Here is a 20,584-nt window from a genome sequence, read left to right on the forward strand (position 1 = left end):
ACCACCTAGGCACCTACATACTTCGGACTACCACGCTCTCTACCAGCTACCATGTATTTTGTTTTGGCAGAGTTGATGATGAGCCCTTTACCTGCAGATTCCCTTGAGAGCTCCGAAGGCCTCTTTTGCTGCACTCCTGTATAGCACCCTCCAATGCGATGTTCATCAATAAGTTCGACAGCCCGTCTCCCTGCTTTAAACCATCTAACGTCACGAAGGAGTCCGATATCTCACCGGCTATCCTGACGCATAATGTAGAGCCTTCAAGCCTAGTTTTGCTGGGAAACCATGTTCGACCATAAATCGCCATAACTCATTTCTCTTGACTGTATCGTACGCTGCCCTAAAGTCTATGAACAGATGGTGAGTCTGCAAGTTGAATTCTCGAAATTTATCGAGGATCTGAACATTTCGAACGTCCATAGTGGAGCGTCCCCCTCGAAAACCAGATTGATATTCGTCAACAAAGGTCTCCTGCAACGGCCTCAGTCCATGGAACAGAATGCGGGAGAGAATTTTGTAAACGATGTTGAGAAGGGTTATGCCCCGGTAATTACTACAGACCAGGCGGTGGCCTGTCTTGTATATCGGACATATGAGACCCTCCAACCAGTTCGAGGGCAATTCTTCATCGAACCACACTCACAGCATGATCCGGTGTAAAGCACGATACAGCTGTTCGCTCCCGACTTCAAAAAGTTCGGCTGGAATTCCGTCCTTACCAACTGCCTTGCAGTTCTTCAGCTCTTTCACTGCTTTCTTCACCTCGTCCATGAATGATGGGTCCACAGCTCTGTCATCATCCTCAATCACCATCCTGCTCCTTTCGACTACGCTGTTTTCTTCACCACCCAACAGCACACTAAAGTGTTCCTTCCAACGCCTGGCCACCTCCGTTTTATCGACGGACACGTTTCAGTTCCTGATTCCATCAATCTTTTTGTAGAAGCTTCTCGCATCGTACCAGGAGAAGGAACCTTCCGCATCAGCAAGAATACGCTCCCAATGCTGTCGTTTCTTCCGGTGACCCAACACTTCTCCCGCTGTGGTGCTGATTGTACTGTGGATATGCCTCCACTGTTTACTCAGGCTACCTCCAACTTAATCCTCGATCCGCTAATCAACCTTCCGCGGGTACTCTATAGCCACTTATCCAGTTGATAGCCGCTGGATGTTCAACTGTATCCTCCTTGTCGTCCTGGATTTTAACACGTTGGGCAACCGGGTGAGAATCTTGGATGCCACGAGATAATGATCCGACTCAACCTTTAGTCTTCTAAGCGACCTCACGTCTACGACGTCTGAAAAGTGCCGACAATCAATCAGAACATCCAGATGTGCTTACGTGTATACCTACGTGCAAAATAAGTGCTACAGATACCCATACCAACATACCTCTGGCTGCAGTGAAATTGACAAGCCTCAGACCGTTGTGGTTCTTAATAGAGTAGAGGCTTTCTCTACTAATCACGGTACGGAAGAAGTTCTCCTGCCCAACCGGCGCATTTGCATCCCCGATGACGATCTTGATGTCGTGTCCTAGGCACTCATTATACGTCTTTTCCAGGAGCTCATAAAACTCCTCCTTCTGTTCATCGGGTTTATCGTTGGTCGGTGCGTACACATTTATCAGGCCGTAGTTAAAAAATTTCCCTTTAATTCTCAAAACGCATATACGGTTACTGATCGGCCTCCATCTAATGACGCGCTTCATCTGTTTCCCTATGATCGACTCACCTTTCTGCTATGACGCTGCCACTGTAGTAGATATGGTACTAAAATGAAATTCCCGCAATAGGATCTACTGCCCGGAATTTTTGTTCTCCCGTTTTCGGCCAACTCACCTCCTGTATGCAAGCAACCTCCACATTCACCTTTTGCTGCTCTCTAGCCAGGATACCTGCACGTACCGATCCGAGTAGAGTCCTTACATTCCAAATGCCGAGTTCCCAATAACCGTTGTCCTTTTTCGTTCTCCTAAGTCCATGTCGATTATTCCGTTTTGTATTTATACCTGGATTGTTCGTAGTATTTTACCTTCGGTATGCTGCCTCACTAGGGCTGCGATACCTAGTCTCGCTACGGGGCTGCCGTCTTAGATATAGCTGGAGAGGCACCGCGTTTCGTAATTCAGCTGCCCGCTCCGAGTCAGACGCTGTTGTACGCTGCCTCTAACATGGGGATACAGCCGCGAAAGATCCCCCTTCCCCAGTCAGCATACGACCATAGTTTCCACCGGGGGTTGGTTACTAGAGAAACCCGAAACCCGAGCCCGACCCGTACCCGACGGGTTCGGGTTTGAAAATTTTTGAACGTGTCGGGTACGGGTGGGGTTCGGGTTTTGTGAAAAAATTATTTTCGGGTTCAGATCGGGTTTGGGTATGAAAACCCGAAGCCCGACTATACAATATATGAAATCTCGGGTTCGGGTCGGGTTCGGGTTTCACAATTTCGGGTTCGGATCGGATTCGGGTTTCAAAGAAATAAGATTTTCGGGTTCGGGTCGGGTTCGGGTCGGGCTCGGGTTTCGACCGAAAAAATATTTCGGGTCCGGGTCGAGTACGGGTTTGAAAAACATCAAACCCGACCATATCTAGGTTACCCGATCGCCGCTAAGGTAACTCGTATCCCGGTTGGCATCTCGTGGAGGTTGAGACTAATCAAGTGAAAGGAACCAAATTCATCACGGAGGGGTTTTTGAGGAATAAAAAAATTCAAAGAGCTTCATCTGAATGGGACCCCTCTTTTCCAGAATTCTCGTTCTTGAAAAGAGGGGTCCCATTTAAATGAAACACAAATTTCTGCACAACTCGAGAACTAATCAAGCAAATGGAACCAAATCTTGCGTGTGGTGGCTTTTAAAAGGGAGAAATATTTTCATGCTATTTTGATACCCTGTCCTGTACAATTGGTCCTCTACATGCAAAAGTTGGATGGTGCGAAACCAGTACAAAATTGTGCGTTTTCAGTGCAATTGTTGATGTAATTCGGAACCAGTACAATGATTGCGTGTTGGGCATAACGCAATTAATGCTCTAGCGTTTCTCCAATGTATTTGGCAGCTCCAAACTACTACACCTAAACAGTTTCAACTGGTATCAAGCAGCATTGCAAAGCGAGCGAGAAGCAAAACCATTCTCTTCCTTTCTGCTTGAGGACGAGACATATGCTACGCTTTTCAAGTCTCTTGCACACACGCTTTCGAGATACCTACTTTTTCTTCTTCATGCATTGCTCTGAATAGCAGCAAGCACGCACCGACAGTATGAGTGAGACTTACAACATTGGTATCAAGTATGTACAGCACGGGTGTCTCGCTCATTTCGTGAAGCAACGAGATATCGCCTTGCGCATCGCAATCCGAACCGAAAGAGAAGCGAAAGAGCAACCTGCAAATTGTATGTGACGGTTCTAGTCTTGTCGCACATACATGGAAATTCTACGAGCGAGAGAGAAATTTCTCTCGTTGCTTGAAAAAAAAAGCGCGTGCAAAGGATGACAAATAATAATTATTCACAATTTACAAGTGTTGCCATAAAAATCGGCAACTCTTTTGTGACTTTGTGGAATGGAGGGTTTGCTGGTTTTGCGGTGAATGTTGTGAACAGAATTTTGTTTCGTTTTTTTTTTTTGCAAATCATTCAATGGTACTTTTTAATTACCAAATCCATCGAGATAAATCGATCGAGTATTATAGCTATTTAAGCTAGTGAATTCACAAATTGTTGTTTGCTGCTTGCACTGCTCCATGAGTAGCAGTCACTAATACACTCGACGTGAGAAATAAAATGTCGGTATATGATACATCTTCTGATTTCATTCTATGTCAATGTATTCGCAGTACAACTGTCGCGTTATGCATTTCACACATTTATTGTGCGATTTCTGTGCAACATTTGTGCGAATCGGGAAGACACAATGATTGTACAAGACTTCAACTTTTGCGTGTACAAATGAAACAAAAATTTCTGCATAACTCGGGAATTAATCAAGCAAGTGAAATCAAATTCGGCATATGGAGCCGACTTGGTAAAAACACTGCTCCGAGTCGCTCAGTGACATCGCCAAATTGTAGGTTTATAGAGGCAAACCAGCCAAAGGCTGAAAAAAAAGTGTCGGCACCCAGTAGCCTTCAGTTTGTCACCAGAAGGTTCTTTGAGCATTTTTTTTCTTGGTTTTGACCTGTCATTTGATGTTTGCTGTGCTACGTGGGGATTAATGAATAGAGACAAAGGAGAATCAGTATAATAAAAAGGCAAGCAAGATATGACTCGAAGTCACCCCGTGCGCTCTTCGTAACTTTAGAAACGACACCAACAAAGAGATATTCGCTGTGTAATGCTGTTTTTAATTTGTTGCGTGCCAAACCGTCGACTGAAGCGCCCAGCTCGAGCGCGTGTTGTTTAAGAAGCAAGTTCTACTTTTTTGTCTCCGCTCCTAGTGCAGTACGTGCGAAGTATGATGTGGCGGTTTTATGGTGGTAAGGAATGTTTCTTCGATAGTTTGACGTTCCTCCATGATCTGGAAAAAGGGCGGGAGGTCTTCCATACCAATAAAACAGATATTTCATCCAATTTTTCTAAAAAAAATCCTATATAATCCGAATGATGCACAGGAGCCAAAAAATCGACTCTAAAAGCCATTTTTAAATTTAAGAGGAAAATTTGTGGTTTCTGGAGAAACCTAACGTGACCGAATACCACTAAGTACGTGTATTTACGGAGCCAGAATGAAACTGAGAGGCCAGATATTGACTACAAACACCATCTTGAAACTCAAGATGACGACTTCCGGTTTCTGAAAAACAACTGAAAACCTACTTGCAAGAAATCAATTAATTTGGAATGTTTAAAATTATTCAAATAAAAAAAAACATGCGGGACGAAGTTAGCCAGGTCAGCTAGTGGATAATAAATTGAAGGTCAAGGATTATGAAATATGAATTGTGGGTTTTGGATTACGTGTTATGTATTATATTATAGATTGTGAATCATAAATTATAGATTGTGGATTGTGGAGTGAGGGCCAAAGTAGGGGGATAGGGGAAGCCTCATGAACCTCATGCGTAAAAGTAACTCTGACACCGGAAGAATTGACTCTACTAAAATTTGAACTCATGACCAATCGCTTGTCAAATCGGATTCTGTAACCTTAAGGCTACGAGCTTCCTTACTTTCAAAGCTCCAAGAATTGAATTGCGTAAAAAAAAATTTGATATGACACTGACACCAAATCTCGCAATATAAGGCATTTCGATTTCGAATATTTTACGAACCCGGTGCATTTGTTTCATCGGTAAAAAAAAATAAAACTTTGACCCCTTCCTCACAGCTGGCAACGCCTATGGTAGTTTCGTTTTGTTTTTTCTCTATAAATCATAAAATACTGTAGGTATATCTTAGGTTTAGAAACAAACAAAGTATTTTAGAACAGGATAAAAGCAATTTGAGAAGCATTTCTTTCGAAAACATCAAATTTCTAAATATCATAAACTACCGAGCATACGCCAGAAGTCAACATAAACTTAGGTCCACTAGAACCGGATAACACGTCCACAGATTATCACCATTCGACTACGCGTACAGCATCTCTTACCCCTTTGCCGCCCGTTCGGACTTCAGCTGCCGAACCTGCTTGCCTCGGCAGCATAAATTTTGTCACATACATAAGTTCGCCGCATTTGTCGCCGAATGGTAAGCTGCCTGACTGCCGCAGTATTTATAGTCCCGTTGAAGCGAATAAAAATAAAATATTCATTCATCAAGATTAATTTATGTAATGTAATCATTTCAACAGCAGATTGAGATATATGCGAACAGATTCCTTTCTGCACATATTTCTGCTCTGCGTTTTTGGATGGCGCGTTGGCGGCCCAAGCAGAATCCAAGGTAGGTTAGTTTCGAAAACCACATGTTAGCAAGAAATGGAGGATTAACATTACTTCCGACGTTGCACCATTGTACGAGAGTGTAGATGGCGTACTGATGCTGTACCATATAATTCTAGGGAATGCCCACCGCGCAAACAGGAACTCTTCGTTAGTTTCCTGGCTCGTACGATAGCCATCTACGCTGTCGTGAATTCAAAAAGCTTCCGTTGGCACTAGGAAAATCGTTCGATTCCGTGGGTGGAGACGATTTTTGCACCTGAAAGGATGTGGTGAAGATTTGCAATTCTTGTTTGACGACGACGACGACGTTGGTTGGTTAAGGGAGGTGAATGAGAGCTTTTTCTTTGTGCTCTTTCACAATGGATTACGATGAATGAACGCTTTTCGACACCGGTTTTGTGTCAATTGACATTCATGCTTAATGATTTCAATGCTAAGCAGCTTACTGTAGCGAACCTTTCCTCGCTTTGGTAATTTGAGGGTGGTTCTGATCGAAAGGTGAAAGCTAATCAAATTATAGTGGGGAGGTAGTCATCAATGTCCGTTTTATTCACTTACCTGAACCTTACGATGTTGGATCAAAAAGAAAATTCCCACCCAGTAACGATCAGCAAGAGGAATGCGTTTCGCATTCACGTCCGCACCGATGAATATGAACGAATTCCTCATACGAAGTTTACTTCTACCCTGCTTCTAGGTACCATTTGGAAACTAGTCACAGGGGACGGAACCCAGCAAATGCCAGATTATTTCTCTCTTTTTTTTCTATCTGATGCATAGGAATATTCATAGTTATAGAGTGGCGTAGCTTTATGGGGAAAACTCTTAACACTTTCAGTGTACAGAGCGCTCCCCTCGCTGTACAGACCTATCAACACCACTGAGTGGATAATATCATGGTACGATCGCTTGATTAGCTACGGGACGTTGAAAAATGGAGACGTACACTTAGGCTGTGATGAGCAGAAGAAAATTAATTTCGCAAAAGTTTCTTGCTCGTTCGTTCGTGATAGAATGGTTCGCAAATCCAGTTATTCATCAAACCAAACATTGTTGATTGGAGCACATATATGATTAATGAAAAACGCTTGATAGAATTTGAATCTTTCTACAGTAGAATAAGTGTTTTAGCAATCGTAGATGCAGCCTAACTTTATGGTAGAGAGTGCGCACTATTCCGACAGACTTTCTATCAACATATGTAGTCATGTCATCATATCTAATTATGTTACCGTACACATATACTGATAATTGCAAAGAAGCTTAGAAGCTTTGAAAATTGAATTTTCATGGCAAAAAAACTAGATTAAACCTTCTAGCAATCAATTAGATGACATAAAAAAAGAGATTTCACTCCAGAATTCAAACTTGCTCAACTTAGTTACACAAATATTTTTAGTGTTGTACGAAAAAATGATTGAGTAAATTATATACCTGTCCTTACGCTTTCAATTTCCTTGATAAAATCACTTTTATAACGGTCAATGTTTTTTCCATTAGTCCAAACCTGTACTGTAATATAAAAAACATAACCCAAGCCATAACATTACTCCTTACTGTGTGAAAGTAACCAGTGTTGATTACACCCATATTTTCCGCTGCTTACCTTCCAACGTTATATTTTATAGATTGAATTGTTTTTCAAAAGCAGAAATTTACCTAATATTTCGATTAAAATGATAATTTAACGAATTCATTTTGCAGTAACACACCATACTGATAACGGAGGCATTTTTGTTCTCTGCGGTAAAATATTGCCTCTAATTTATGGGCTTAAATTGAGGCTTTCAAACTTACCACATTCTGTTTCTATACCGAGACCCAACTTGTATCCGTTGTTGCCATCTTTCTAGCTTACACTTTATGAAAACACATGTCAACCTTCACGAGTGTAACGTCATTTCATGTTTTGCCTACCCATCTAACCATCCAATTTTTTATGGCACAAACTGCTCGGTCTGGTGAGCCCGAACGTCCCCAATTAGCTTGGTTTTTTTAAACCTTTCATAAACTAGCTAAACCGGTCAAGCTTAACATAAGGTTTGGCACCTCTTGCCACACGAACCCGCTGCTAATGCGCCATTAGTTGCCCCGCACCAGAGTGTATTGCAAAGTCCCCTCCCATGGCGCTCTGCAATCGCCTAGTATTTCTTCTGGGAAAAAGTCCTTCCTCTTCTACCGCAACCCCAACAAGGACGTCCAACCAACGACGGGAGGCGCTGCTGTCCCGGTCGCGGCACTTTTAATAACTTTCAAATTTTACCACCGAGTATAAATCATTTTAATAATAATTTATTACTAATTATTCCCCGCTCGGCGTCTTTCTTGGTGAGCACGCGAAGCTTCGTGTTTTACAACGCGTAGTTTTCAGCACGTCGTTGGATGGCACGGTCGTCATCCTCTGGCCCTCTGGTCTGTGGCTTGCGAGCGCGCTGGACACGGCGATGATTCTGTATTATCTTTTCTTTATTACAATCCTAGAACCCGACTACGGCTGGCAAACCTAGTGCCGGTGTGGCTGGTGATAGGACACAGTGAGGAAATATCCTGCCCGACCGTTATCGGCATCCCAAAGTCACGCGAACCGGGGATACTTTGCAGCTCCGGTGGTCACTAGTGGTGCATTGACCACCATCACCGGCAGTGCGGATGACCAGCAAGCAGCGCTTGTGGTGTGGCACTGGTAACAAAAGAGGATTTAGAAACGTGGTTTCCAGCTGCAAGATAATGCTGACGTTTTATCATTGTAGTACCACCATTGCGGTGCCACATTTGGGCTGGGTACGGAATGTTGTAGCTTTCTTCTCTGGGTATTGTTTGCATTGATAATCTGCAGATTTTTCGTATGTCTTTATCAGCTCAAACGACAAATCTAATCGAATTTTTTAACTGAAAGAAAATTATGCTGACATGTTCAGTACCACTCCCCAAATAGCACATGAAACATGCTATAATAGTTTTAATTAACGTGAATTTTTTCAGATGCTTAGTACTGTATGTAGGTATATGGAACACCAGAGAGCAACCGTAATAAACGTAAACATAAATTGGCTTCTCCGCTCTTTAGAATGCTGCAGCACTATTTATTGCATCATAGGCTAGGTATGCGTTTTCAATTACAGGCATACGACAAAACCATTTTCAAGTTGCTAAAAATTTTGATATGAAAAATTGTGGAATCATTTTTTTTTTTAACTTTTTAACAGAACTTCTGAATAATAGGGTTTATAAAAAAATACTAAAATTATGGAAGGTTTACTAAAATAAACTCTCGAGAGATATTATTTGCCTGGAATCAGTGGAAATATCGGAGATATTCGGTGAGATGTACTGACTACGAATTTCTCCCCATGTAACCACGGGGGTTTTTAACCTTGCCAAAAAACACTCCATGCTCCAAAAAAAGATTCACGAAACCACATTGTGAATTAACGTCAGTGTAATGAGTCATTCGATCGAGAACATTCCTGCCTTCTGTTCCAACCTTATCAGAAGAAGGTTCCAGGCGATATCTGAGCAGTAAACCAAGCTGAAACGTGAAGTAGATAGGCTGAGTTAAAGGTGAGTACGTCGAAGACCAAGTATCTGCTAGCAGGAGGAACCTAGTACAATAGGGCTCGCGTAGACAGTAGCGTAACAATAGACGTAGATAAGCCCGAGATGGTGGATGGATCTTTGGTAACGATAGTCCACAAACTGCAGTATGGTAGCTGGTAGTCATACCAACTACAGACTCCACACGACCTTGAGGTCTGGTAAAATTCGTTCCCGTAACAAGTGTACCATGTACACGACGCTTATAAGACCGGTAGTTCTCAATGGGTAAAAGACATAAACAATGCTTAAGAAGGACTTGCAAGCGCAGGCCATTTCGAGCACTGACCATCTTCGACGGATGGCGCATGAAGGCATAAGATGAACCACGAGATGGCGAACCCAGTATCCGGAATGTCGCTTAAGCTGGGAGGGTAAAATGAGAAGAACATGTTATAAGAATGTCGGACAAAAATCCCGCTAAAATGGCGTTCGTTCTTAACCCGGTCGACACAAAACGTAGAAACTTGCAGCGAGTTTAGTGGTTTGCCCAGTAGAGCAAGATCTTGAAAGTGTGGGACGCTCTGGAAACTGAAGACAAGCGGCCATGGACCGAGTGCGTTGAAGTCCCTTTTTTTTCTCCGCTGGTGGATCGTCAGAATCTGTTTCATCAAAGGACCACAGATCAAATTGGTTTGATGTTATGGAAGAAGTGGTAATGGTCTTTATAAGCATGTGAGCATAAGAAGTTGACTTGCAGTCCAGTATCTTTATATTGGGGGAAGCAAAACTTATGAGGCAGCTGTACTGCTTTTCAAATAAAACTCGACAGCCAGACTCAAATAGGTTATGGCACTGTTGATATCCACGTCTCTCTTGAATAAAGAGCTCGAAAAACTCTGCCTGTGACGGTTCTCTTAGTTTAGTTTAGCCTGTACGAATAAGATTAAATTATTAAAAACTGGAGCAGAGTGTCCAAGTTTCCTGGACAGGAAAATGGTTGTATTAGCTCTTAGCTAAGGCTGCAATGTAAAATCTAATGGTTAAACCCCTAAGTAATGCGAATAACGAAGCCTGTGGAATACCTGGCGCCCTTCCACAGTATTCTAACCTTTTGCGTTAGACTGTCGTAACACGCAGAGGACTCCCTTCTTTCGTAGCGAACTCGTGAGATCAAAACTGGATTCAAATAAAAATAAATAACAAATTTCAAACTCGGGCCCCGGCAAGCTTACACTGCCGGAGTAAATGGAGTTAACAAGCTTTATGGCGTGCAGCCCTACAAGGCAACATCGAAGAAATGGAATTGTAGGAGGACTTCAACCTCGACAGCGAATCGCTGGATGGAGGGCCTTCGGTTTCATCACTAATCCGTGGTTCGCCTAGCGGGAAAGAGAAGAGCCCGACGGACTGTCTTTCCGATCAGGCGACGCAGCCAAATGACAAAAGGAAACCTGAGTTATCTCGTGCGCCTATCAAATGATGGATCTCCCAATCGCAACATCGGGCCTGAAGAGTTAAAAACTGTTCGCGACACCATTCTACAACTTAACTGTGCCAATAACGACACAGTTAGGAGGTAGGAGGGAGCATACCTTCGTGTCTTGCATACGTAGTATCTGCCAAAAGCCATAACATTTATAGGGTACTTCCAGGACAATATGCACATCACAAATGAGTGAATTCTCTGTCACTGTCATCACTTGCATGGCGAGTATATCATCGTGATGTTACTGGAAAGACTGTCGAACTGATGATGGAGCTGAACCAACAGTCACACACAGCTAATCTTATAGTAGCTCAGAGCTTCCTGCGAAGTACGCATACGACAGGTTGGCAGAAAGTCCTCTAACACAGGCACGAAAGGCTCTGGTGCAAAGGCAGGTACGTTCGGAGAATCCCGTTCCTCAACTCGATCTGAAGGAGGACGCGTCGTCCACAACGAGAGCAGCATACGCTGCGTACAGGTGAACCTCCACCACGCAAAAGGTGCTTCTAGTGTTCTTTGCAGGAGATTCACCAAGGATCAGCTATCCGTAGCGCTGATCCAGGAATCATGGGTTCACGACACCAGAATCCTTGGCTTAACCAACGCAAACGGTGAGTTTATCTATTGCAACCAACAGTCAAATCCTGAACAAATACTAAATTTGTTCTCATTACAAGGTTTATCCAGAGTTTCCATTGCGGTGGAAGTCACAACGACTAACGGTACCCAAGAGAAGGTTATTTCCTCCACTTACTTTCCGGGGAACGTGAACGACATACCGCCATCCAAAGTCACAGCGCCTGTGCGGTACTGCCGAAGCATCAACAAGTCATTCATTGTCGTCTGCGATGCCAACACATTCCCCCACACATTCTGGGGCAGCTCGGATGTCAACACACAAGGTGAACCTTACCTTACTACTAAAAATTTTAATGTATGCAATGATGTAGGGAACGAGTCAACTTTTAGTAATACTAGCAGACAAGAGGTCTTAGATTTAACTCTATTGACGTTGACTAACGTCTATATCGAAGTTAGGCCCCTGAATTTAAAAATCTAGTAATTCAACCAGGGAAAACCAGAGAAAAGTGGTCAGGTTTTGAGCGCTTATTTTGCAGTCATCTATAATCAGGTTTTCGAGGTTTTGGCATCAATCGATCAGAAATTCTTTTACGGTTGAATTTATGTAACAAAAACAAACTATTGTTTGAGATACACTATTGAAAAATTGGTAATTAGTATCGATTGTCTAAATCATACCGCGCAGCCAATCACTACCTCTCTTCCCAAGCACAGTCGACACTAACGGATACAATCGATCTGACTTTGTTGTTATTGTTGTTGTCACTTTCTGTTTCCGATGTTTTAGCTGCTGCTAGCGGAAAAAACCTTGCAAATATGCATCTTTTTGTTGGTGTTAATTTTACGACAGCGGCCGGCGCCCCATCATTCTGATTCCAAAACCGCACCAGTGACATGCGGACGCTAGGTGATAGCAGCTGAAAGGAGGAAATACAAAATAGTACCGGTCATCTCGTGCCGGTTTCACCCGTAATGCTGGTGGCTTTAGTAGTAAATGGCTACTGCAAAACACTTAAATGGCTGGAATTCTGGACGGACTAACCAGGAAACTATAATCGGCAACTGGCACCTTTTGGTGCCTCGAAATTTTGGTACAGAAGCGGCTAATTGAATTTTCTGTTTTACCAAATGCTGCTGCTAGCGGAAAAAACCTTGCAAAAATGCATGTTTGTATGTTTGGTGTTAATATTGCATGTTTGGTGTTAATATTATGACAGCGGCCGGCGCAGCTATCAAGAAACATTTGTCTCTACCATTCCATCATCTATGTAGCCCATCCCTCTTTCTATTTATCTGACGAAGCCTTGGTATAAAACGTATCGTTCGAACATTTCACCCCATCAGTTTCATTATTAAACCGTACCGGATACATACGGACGCTCGGTGTTAGCAGCTAAAAGGAGGAAAAACAAAATAGTACCGGTCATCTCGTGCCGGTTTGACCCGTGATGCTGGTGGCTACTGCAAAGTACTAAAATGGCTGGAATTCTGGACGGAAACCAGTAAACAAGAAATCGGCAACTGGCACCTTTTGGTGCCTCGCAGTTTTATAATAGAAGCGGTTAGTTGAATTTTATGTTTTACAACTGCTGTTGCTAGCGGAAAAAAACCTTGCAAAAATGCATGTTTATGTTGATGTTAATTTCACGACAGCGCTAGGTGTTAGCAGCTGAAAGGAGAAAAGACAAAATAGTACCGGTCATCTCGTGCCGGTTTCACCCGTTATGCTGGTGGCTGTTAGTAATAGATGGCTACTGCAAAATACTAAAATGGCTGGAATTCTGGACGAGTATAATCGGAAACTGGTACCTTTTGGAGCCTCGAAATTTTGTTATAGAAGTTTTGTAGAAGAAGCGTTGCAATTCCCTCTACTATTTGCTTCAATGGAATATTTTTTTTTTTAAGAATACGGTAGTCGACGTCATGCGGTCGTGTCTTGAATACCACCCTCCTACTTTTTTAGGGCCTCGATAACGGAGAAAGTCAAAAACTGGTATATCTCTGATGATCACTGTTTATCAGACCATAGACACAGCAGATCTGACGTCGAGGCTACTCCTCTGAGAAGAGAGCACTTCAGGAATCCAAAAAAAAAACAACTGTAATTCTTTTAAGGAACATTTGGTCAACTCGAAAACATCAACTTACAGTACAGTACAGTACAGGATCACGGAAGCTTTTATGCCAAACTGTCCGTTAATCAAACGGACAGTCTGTCGTGATGTGCCCTGGTGGAACGATACTCTTAGCATCCTTCGCAGCAGGGCCGGCGTCAAACTATTCTCCCGAGTGGGTAGTGAAGAATAGGGAAGGTTAATGGGTGACAAAGGCGTATTCAGAGGTAGGGAGGGGGGCGACCTACAAAAACAAAAGTTTTCGAGAAACCGAACAAACTTTTTCTAAAAATGAGCCAAAGGAATGCATAAGAAAAATTTAATTTTCGAATCTCGTTCAGTAGTAACGTTTGCATTAAAAAAATGACTTTTCCAGCTGGAGGACGTTGTGCGAGTTCACCGACTTGGGTACCACATCAGCCACAGCAGCACCTTCTTGGGGAATTTAATATGTGAAATGAGCTTCAGCTCGGAGCTCACTTCCTTCGTGGGGGAAGCAAAATGCGAAGTGCTCTACCAGTTGTTACCATCCATGGTGAGATAGGTCTCGACGTCCATTACCACCGCCACGTTACGAATCGCCGGGGAAATCGGATTGACCATCTTATTCAGGCACTGCCGCTGCGTTATTGCCTACATCTCCGAGATCAATGGACGCGAACGTCAGGTACTGTTTTCACTATTTGGCCAATTGCACCAGACTCCCGGCCAAGCGAACGCAGCGATATAGCCGCTTTTTCCTGGTCTTCGTCTTCACCATCTTTTAGAACTAATTATCGCTCAGGGTCGTCGGACGTTAGATGCTCTGATTGTTGTCCAATAGTGTCAAGATGTTGTAGTTGCCGGAACGGGTGCATCCAGCGTCCCTATGCCGCACGATGTCCGTTTTCAACGCGGCGGGGTACCGTTCTTTTATCGTGCACACTTCCGAACGGAGTAACTTCACTATTTTCACCATCACGTTTGGAGTTCGAGTCAAATTTTTTTCAGCTGACTCATTGGTTGTTATAATTGATGCTACATGGGCAGTTTCGTCAATGCGTGTGAAGGTGAACCCATGAAAAAGATGGCAATTTTTGTGCATTTTCTTTAATGCTATGCAATGCAATGCAATATTTGATTAGGGCTGTACAATTTTTTCTTCCCGAAAGAAGTCTCCATCCAGAATTTGAGCATGATCGGACTTCTGGACTCTCCCAGCTGGTCTCGGGGTACCTAACAAGTCAGTCGTCGTAGGTTCGAGTCTCGGCTCGGGAGTGACTGTTAGTGTCATAAGGATTGTAGCGCTAGCCCCGCAATTGTCCTGTACACTTAACAGTTGGCTGCGAAGTCTGTGTATAATAAACAGAAGGTCGAGTTCCGATACGGAATGTAGCACCAAGGCTTTGCTTTGCTTTCGGACTTCTGGTAAGGTTTCATTTACAGTCGTGAAAGTCTCACTTTGTTAACAACGAAAAAATGCACAAGAGTTATTCTTGAAGTTTTTGAAATCGAAATTTTGTTTGATAGCAAATCTCTTAGAAATGCATGAATCATTGAAATATGATGTTATCTCATGAGAAATTGTTTGAAAAAAACATCAACTTCCAGAGACTGGGAACTTTTGCGCTGGAAGACTCAAGCTACACCAGAACAACACAGAAGACTCATCCAGCTCGAATATTTTGTGAATTGCCCATTTTTTTCATGGGTAAAAAACTGAATCTTTGATCGCATTGAGGCTCTACTTCCTTCCGAATTCCGATTGAGCTCAAATTTTGCATCGAAATTTTTTTCGAGGAGATCAGCGTAACCGTAAATTAAATTCGAAAAGTCGATTTTTATTGGAAGCTTGACAAACAATCAAAAAATGGTGAAAATAAAAATTATTCAGGTTGGCTAGTATGTCTAGTGTGACAGTTCGAAGTTTCGAACATAGAAAAAAAATTTTTTTGGTTTTGTCCGTTTGTTCCGTGTGTCCCACTGGGATATTTTCCGAGTGGGTACTACTACCCACACAACCCACATCAACCGCCGGCCCTGCTTCGTAAGGAAGCTAGACGCTTATTCAACAGGGCTATGATCACGTCTAACTGTAAAGTTTCTAGAGCATCCCTCACAGAATATAACGCTGAGCTGCGCAAAGTCAAAAGGAGGTCCAGAGTTCAATTCGGTGAACACATTCGAACTCTGCCTGAGGCAACGCGACTGCAAACAGCGATGTCCAAAGATCATACGAATGGTCTTGTCAATTGGGCTTTTCTAGCTCAACAGTGACCGCCGAGCCGAACGCTGAAGTGCTACAGAGCCTCGAGTCCAGACGCATGACATCGCGTGACTCCGCAGGGCTCGTTCGTCGACTGTTGATGGAGACTTGTGTCAACTGGGCACTAAGCTCTTTCGAGTCTATGAAGTCTCCAGGACCGGATGGCATTCTACCAATCTTTCTGCAGAAATTGAATGGACTCACCATGTCCGAACTCATCAACCTTTTTCGAACCAGCTTTACTCTGGGACATATTCCGGTTAAGGTGGTGTTTATACTAAAGCCGGGCAAAAAGAGACATTGCCAAAAACCTTCAAACCTATAAGTCTGACTTTAACTCCTTTAAAGTTGATGGAAAAAATCACGCATAACTATTTCCGCAGCGAGTTTCTGAAAGAGTTACCCTTGCATAAGCATCAATATGCTTATAAATAAGGTAAATCTACTGAAATCGCGTTGAATTGTCTACTGATGCAAATCGAGAACGTGAAGTCACTGCAATATATAGAAACAGCGGTCTGCGCTTTTCTTGATATTGAGGGAGCTTTCGATAACACATTATTTGCATCAATTAACGCGATTCTACAAAATAAAGGAATCGACAATACTACAATGAGCTGGATCCGAGCAATGCTTTCGAGCAGGAAGATCACAGCTGCATTGGGAGATACGTCTGTCACAGTAGAGGCAGTGAAAGGGTGTCCTCGAGGAGGAGTTCTATCTCCACTGTTATGATCACTGGTGGTAGACATTCTCCCAACCAAGCTATCGCATCTAGGCTACGAAGGCTTTGGTTATAGTGCTTATTGTTCGGGGAAAATGTGATGCAACTTTATCTAGACGTATGCAAACGGCTCTTAACACCACCTCTCAGTGGTGCTTAGAAGAAGGGCTGAACATTAACCCCGCTAAAATAGTCATTATACCCTTTACCAAGCGAAGGGTGCATTCAATCGCTCCTCCACCATTGAATGCGGTAAGACTGAGTTTCAGCAATGAGATCAAATATCTTGGAATTATTCTGGATAAGAAGCTAAACTGGACTGCCCAACTAGACTACGCTATCAAGAAGGCAACTTGATCTATCAAAGCTTACAGTGTTACAGTGCCCTGTGGACAACGCCGGCTGCAGCCATGGAAACTATACTCAGCTTACTGCCTCTACATCTCCATGTGAAAAAGGAGGAAGAGCTTGGCGCACTTAGGCTGCGAAGAAATGCAATTGGTGACCTTGCGGCTCATCTAAGCATCCTGAGGAAGTTCAGGCTATCACCTCTAATCATAGATGTTCCATATATGGTGATTGACACAGATCGCTCAAAGTGAAGGGCCGAGTCTTTCTTCGGGCACCATCCGTTTCTTAACGGATTGCTCAAAAATTGGATCAGGGATCTACGGACCAGGTATAACGGTCGCTTTCTCTTTGGGTAAGTTGGCAACCGTCTTTCAAGCAGAGGTATTGGGACCTTTTTAGATAGTCTGGCTGCACCACTGGCATTGACGTCTGCTACATGTGTTTCCAGACTAATCTGGGAGTGCATGTGCAACACTCAGGGAACTTCCCCGCCACAACAAAGTTACGATACGTTGGGTACCCGGTCCTGCGGAATCGAAGGAAATGAATATTACTACAGCCCAGCAAGACAAGGATCAGCTCAGCAATTGGGTTGCAGACAGACTAAACAGTATACCTACCCCAACCTTGTGGTTACCAAAAGACTACTTAGTGTAACTCGTAGTGAACTACGCATCATCACGGAACTTTTCACTGGACACTGTCCTTCTCTTTATCATTTAAAGAAAATCAGCAAAGTCCTAACCGACAATTGCCGCTTTTGCAACGCTGAACCTGAGAGCTCAGCGCATCTGCTTTGCTTTTGCGGGGCTTTTGATCCATCGAGGCTCAACTTCTTCGGAAGTTATCACTCAACTCCATACCGGGTATGGAGTACAAATCCGAAATCGAACACTGGTTTCATCAACAATGTAGTTCCAAATTGGGGAACAAGCTTACAACCAACTAGCTCAACCCCATCAATGAATTCGAGCATCTTGTAATCTGTGTAAAGAAATCGGGGCCAGCTATAAAAGGCAAACATTCCTGTCGCAGTGGCACTTTTGCTCAATACCCTTCAGGCTTACAAAAAAAGAGCTCGGAACAAGCTAAGTGTATTGTTGGCACGTTTCAGACCGTTGATCACGATGTGCAGCTTGTTCGGTCTGACCTTCAAAATTTCAGCAATAGGCACTTAGCATTACGTCAGGTCTATCGAAATTTGCAGAATGTTCAATGATTTTAGTTGCTTCGAGCCGATATAAAACAACCAAGGGTCCTTCCAGTCCGACTGGATACAGCCTAAGACAAGTGGTGAATAAACCAGATTTAGGAAAGGAGTACGCAAGACAGGGTCGGTAAGGTTTGGAGTCGAAGAAGCTGGGGATAAAGGATCTCCATTGCTCTTAAGCTAGCGCATTACAACAGGAGACAAGAATCACAAGCACGATCACCGAATCGTTGATTGCAAAAGCGGGCAGCTACACAGCGACATAACAACACGATAGCGAGTTGGCCTTCAGCGGGGATTAACTTTACAGAACAGCACTAGGTAAGACCGGGATCAGGCAAGCAATGTTTTCTGTTTAATTACTGTAACTAAACAAAATTTTTGAGGCTCTCTTACTCAACAACAAAAACGCTCAGAGAGAAATGAGAGTATGTATATGGACGCTCTCTCTCCCATCTTTATGCCAGTATTTTTTGCTTTGTTTTTTGCATGCACAGTTCTGTTCGAAATGGCGTTGAAACATGAAGCTTTGTTCAAGCGCATTGCACAGTCCTAACAGAACTGTACAAAAATTTTGGCAAAAAATCCACCATCCACAATTTTCAAAGCAAAAATCTTCCGCTGTCGACTGTATATAACTTCCCGTGATTGATTTCACGCGCACTTTTGTGAATTATAAGTTCAAATATTTTTAAACTTGGCTAGTTTTTCGTGCTTTTCACGACAGTTTCAATATTAGCAACTTTGACATTATGGATTTTAATTTAAAGCAGTAAATATTTCGGTATAATATACGAACCAAGTATATCTGCATTCATTAAATTTTCAAAGTTTTGGATGCATATAACATTGCCAATTTTCATGTTTAACAAGAAGTTCTACCGTCGATAAGAAAAAAATAACGATCTCTTGCAGGGGTGGAGATGTGCTTCTCCAGGCACGACACGAGAAGTATCTATAAAGTGGTAAACGAAATCCTTACCATGTTCAACAACAGAGAAGGGACACCGGCGGCCACGCGATGCAAACAACATTTCGAGGTGTTATTGAAAAGCAACTTTTCAAAGCCAGGATCGAGCAACTGTTGCGTGCAATCCACCGGCTCATCATGAAAGTTTGGGCCGATGTGAACTACACTTCAACTTCTTATGAGTAATGTTTATAAGAAAACCCACCAACTTTATTGCTGCAATTATCGGGACATAACACTCCTGAGCTCTGCCTACAATTTTTTTTATGCGCATCCTGTTTCATGGTTAGACTGGGGAAAGGGTGATCTACAACGGACCAAATGTTCACCTTGCGTTAAATCCTTGGCAAGTGCAGAAAAATAAACTTGCCGATTCATCTTCCAGAATCATCTTTTGTTTAGAGACTTCAAGGCGACATACGATTCAGTTAAGCGCAACAAGTTATGGCAGATTATGCTTGAACGCGGTTTCCTAGCAAATCTGGTTCGAGTGTACCTTGACGGTTTATTATCATGCGTCAGGTTAGCGGGCGTGATTTTGGCCCCGTTTGTGACGTTGGATGGTTTGAAGCAAGATGACGGGCTCTCGAATCTGTTGATATTAATCACAGTGCAGTGAAACGTATTCGTACCTTTTAAAAGAGAAGCTGCATAAATTGGACTTATCATTAACTCTACCAAAACAAAACACATGACGGCTAGAAATTTGTCGAGTCTTGGTACTGAGATTGTGGTAGATGGGAGCATCTAGGCAGTAGTCAACGAATTGGTGTACCTTGGTGCTTTCGTGTCGTGTGGCAACAATGTTAGCCGCGAATTGAAAAGACGGATAGCAGCCGTAAACAGGGTCTCATACAATTTACGTAACCAGCTGCGATCCCGCAGCCCAGATGGCCGCACGAAATTTGCGCTCTACAGAACGCTGATTTTCCCGGTGATTCTCTGCGGTCGTCACGTGGATATCATTAAACCAATAACATACGACAGGCTACAGTGCGCTGGCCACGTATCAAGAATGTCGGAGGAGTGACCAACGAAAACAATCTTGAGTAAAGAGCCCAGCAGAGGTCGGTGACTCCGTACTCATTGGATGTTTGCTGTGGGTAGATTGGAGAAGGCTAACCCAACCCATCTAGTGATGTAAGATTTTACCGTTGACTTTTCAGATTTGTTTATGTTAGTTTATTAATACCAAATCGCAAAACCTGCAAAATAACCATCACTTCTGAAGAAACTTGCGTTTGTGCACACTGAAAATATGCTAAGTTTCTTACAAAATTATCGCATAATAATATTCTAAAGACAGAATATTTGATTTTAAATACACCCTTATGAAAAGTTACTCCTAAAGAAAACAATAATTTCAAAGCAAACTAAATTTTTTTCGTGGTATCCGGCATAAACAACCCAATTTAATTTTAATTCATTCAAAACTCATTAATTGTAGAAACTATACAATTTATAACGGAAGCAAA

The sequence above is a fragment of the Wyeomyia smithii genome, chromosome 2 (assembly GCF_029784165.1).
Source record: "Wyeomyia smithii strain HCP4-BCI-WySm-NY-G18 chromosome 2, ASM2978416v1, whole genome shotgun sequence".
In the NCBI taxonomy this organism is placed as follows: domain Eukaryota; kingdom Metazoa; phylum Arthropoda; class Insecta; order Diptera; family Culicidae; genus Wyeomyia; species Wyeomyia smithii.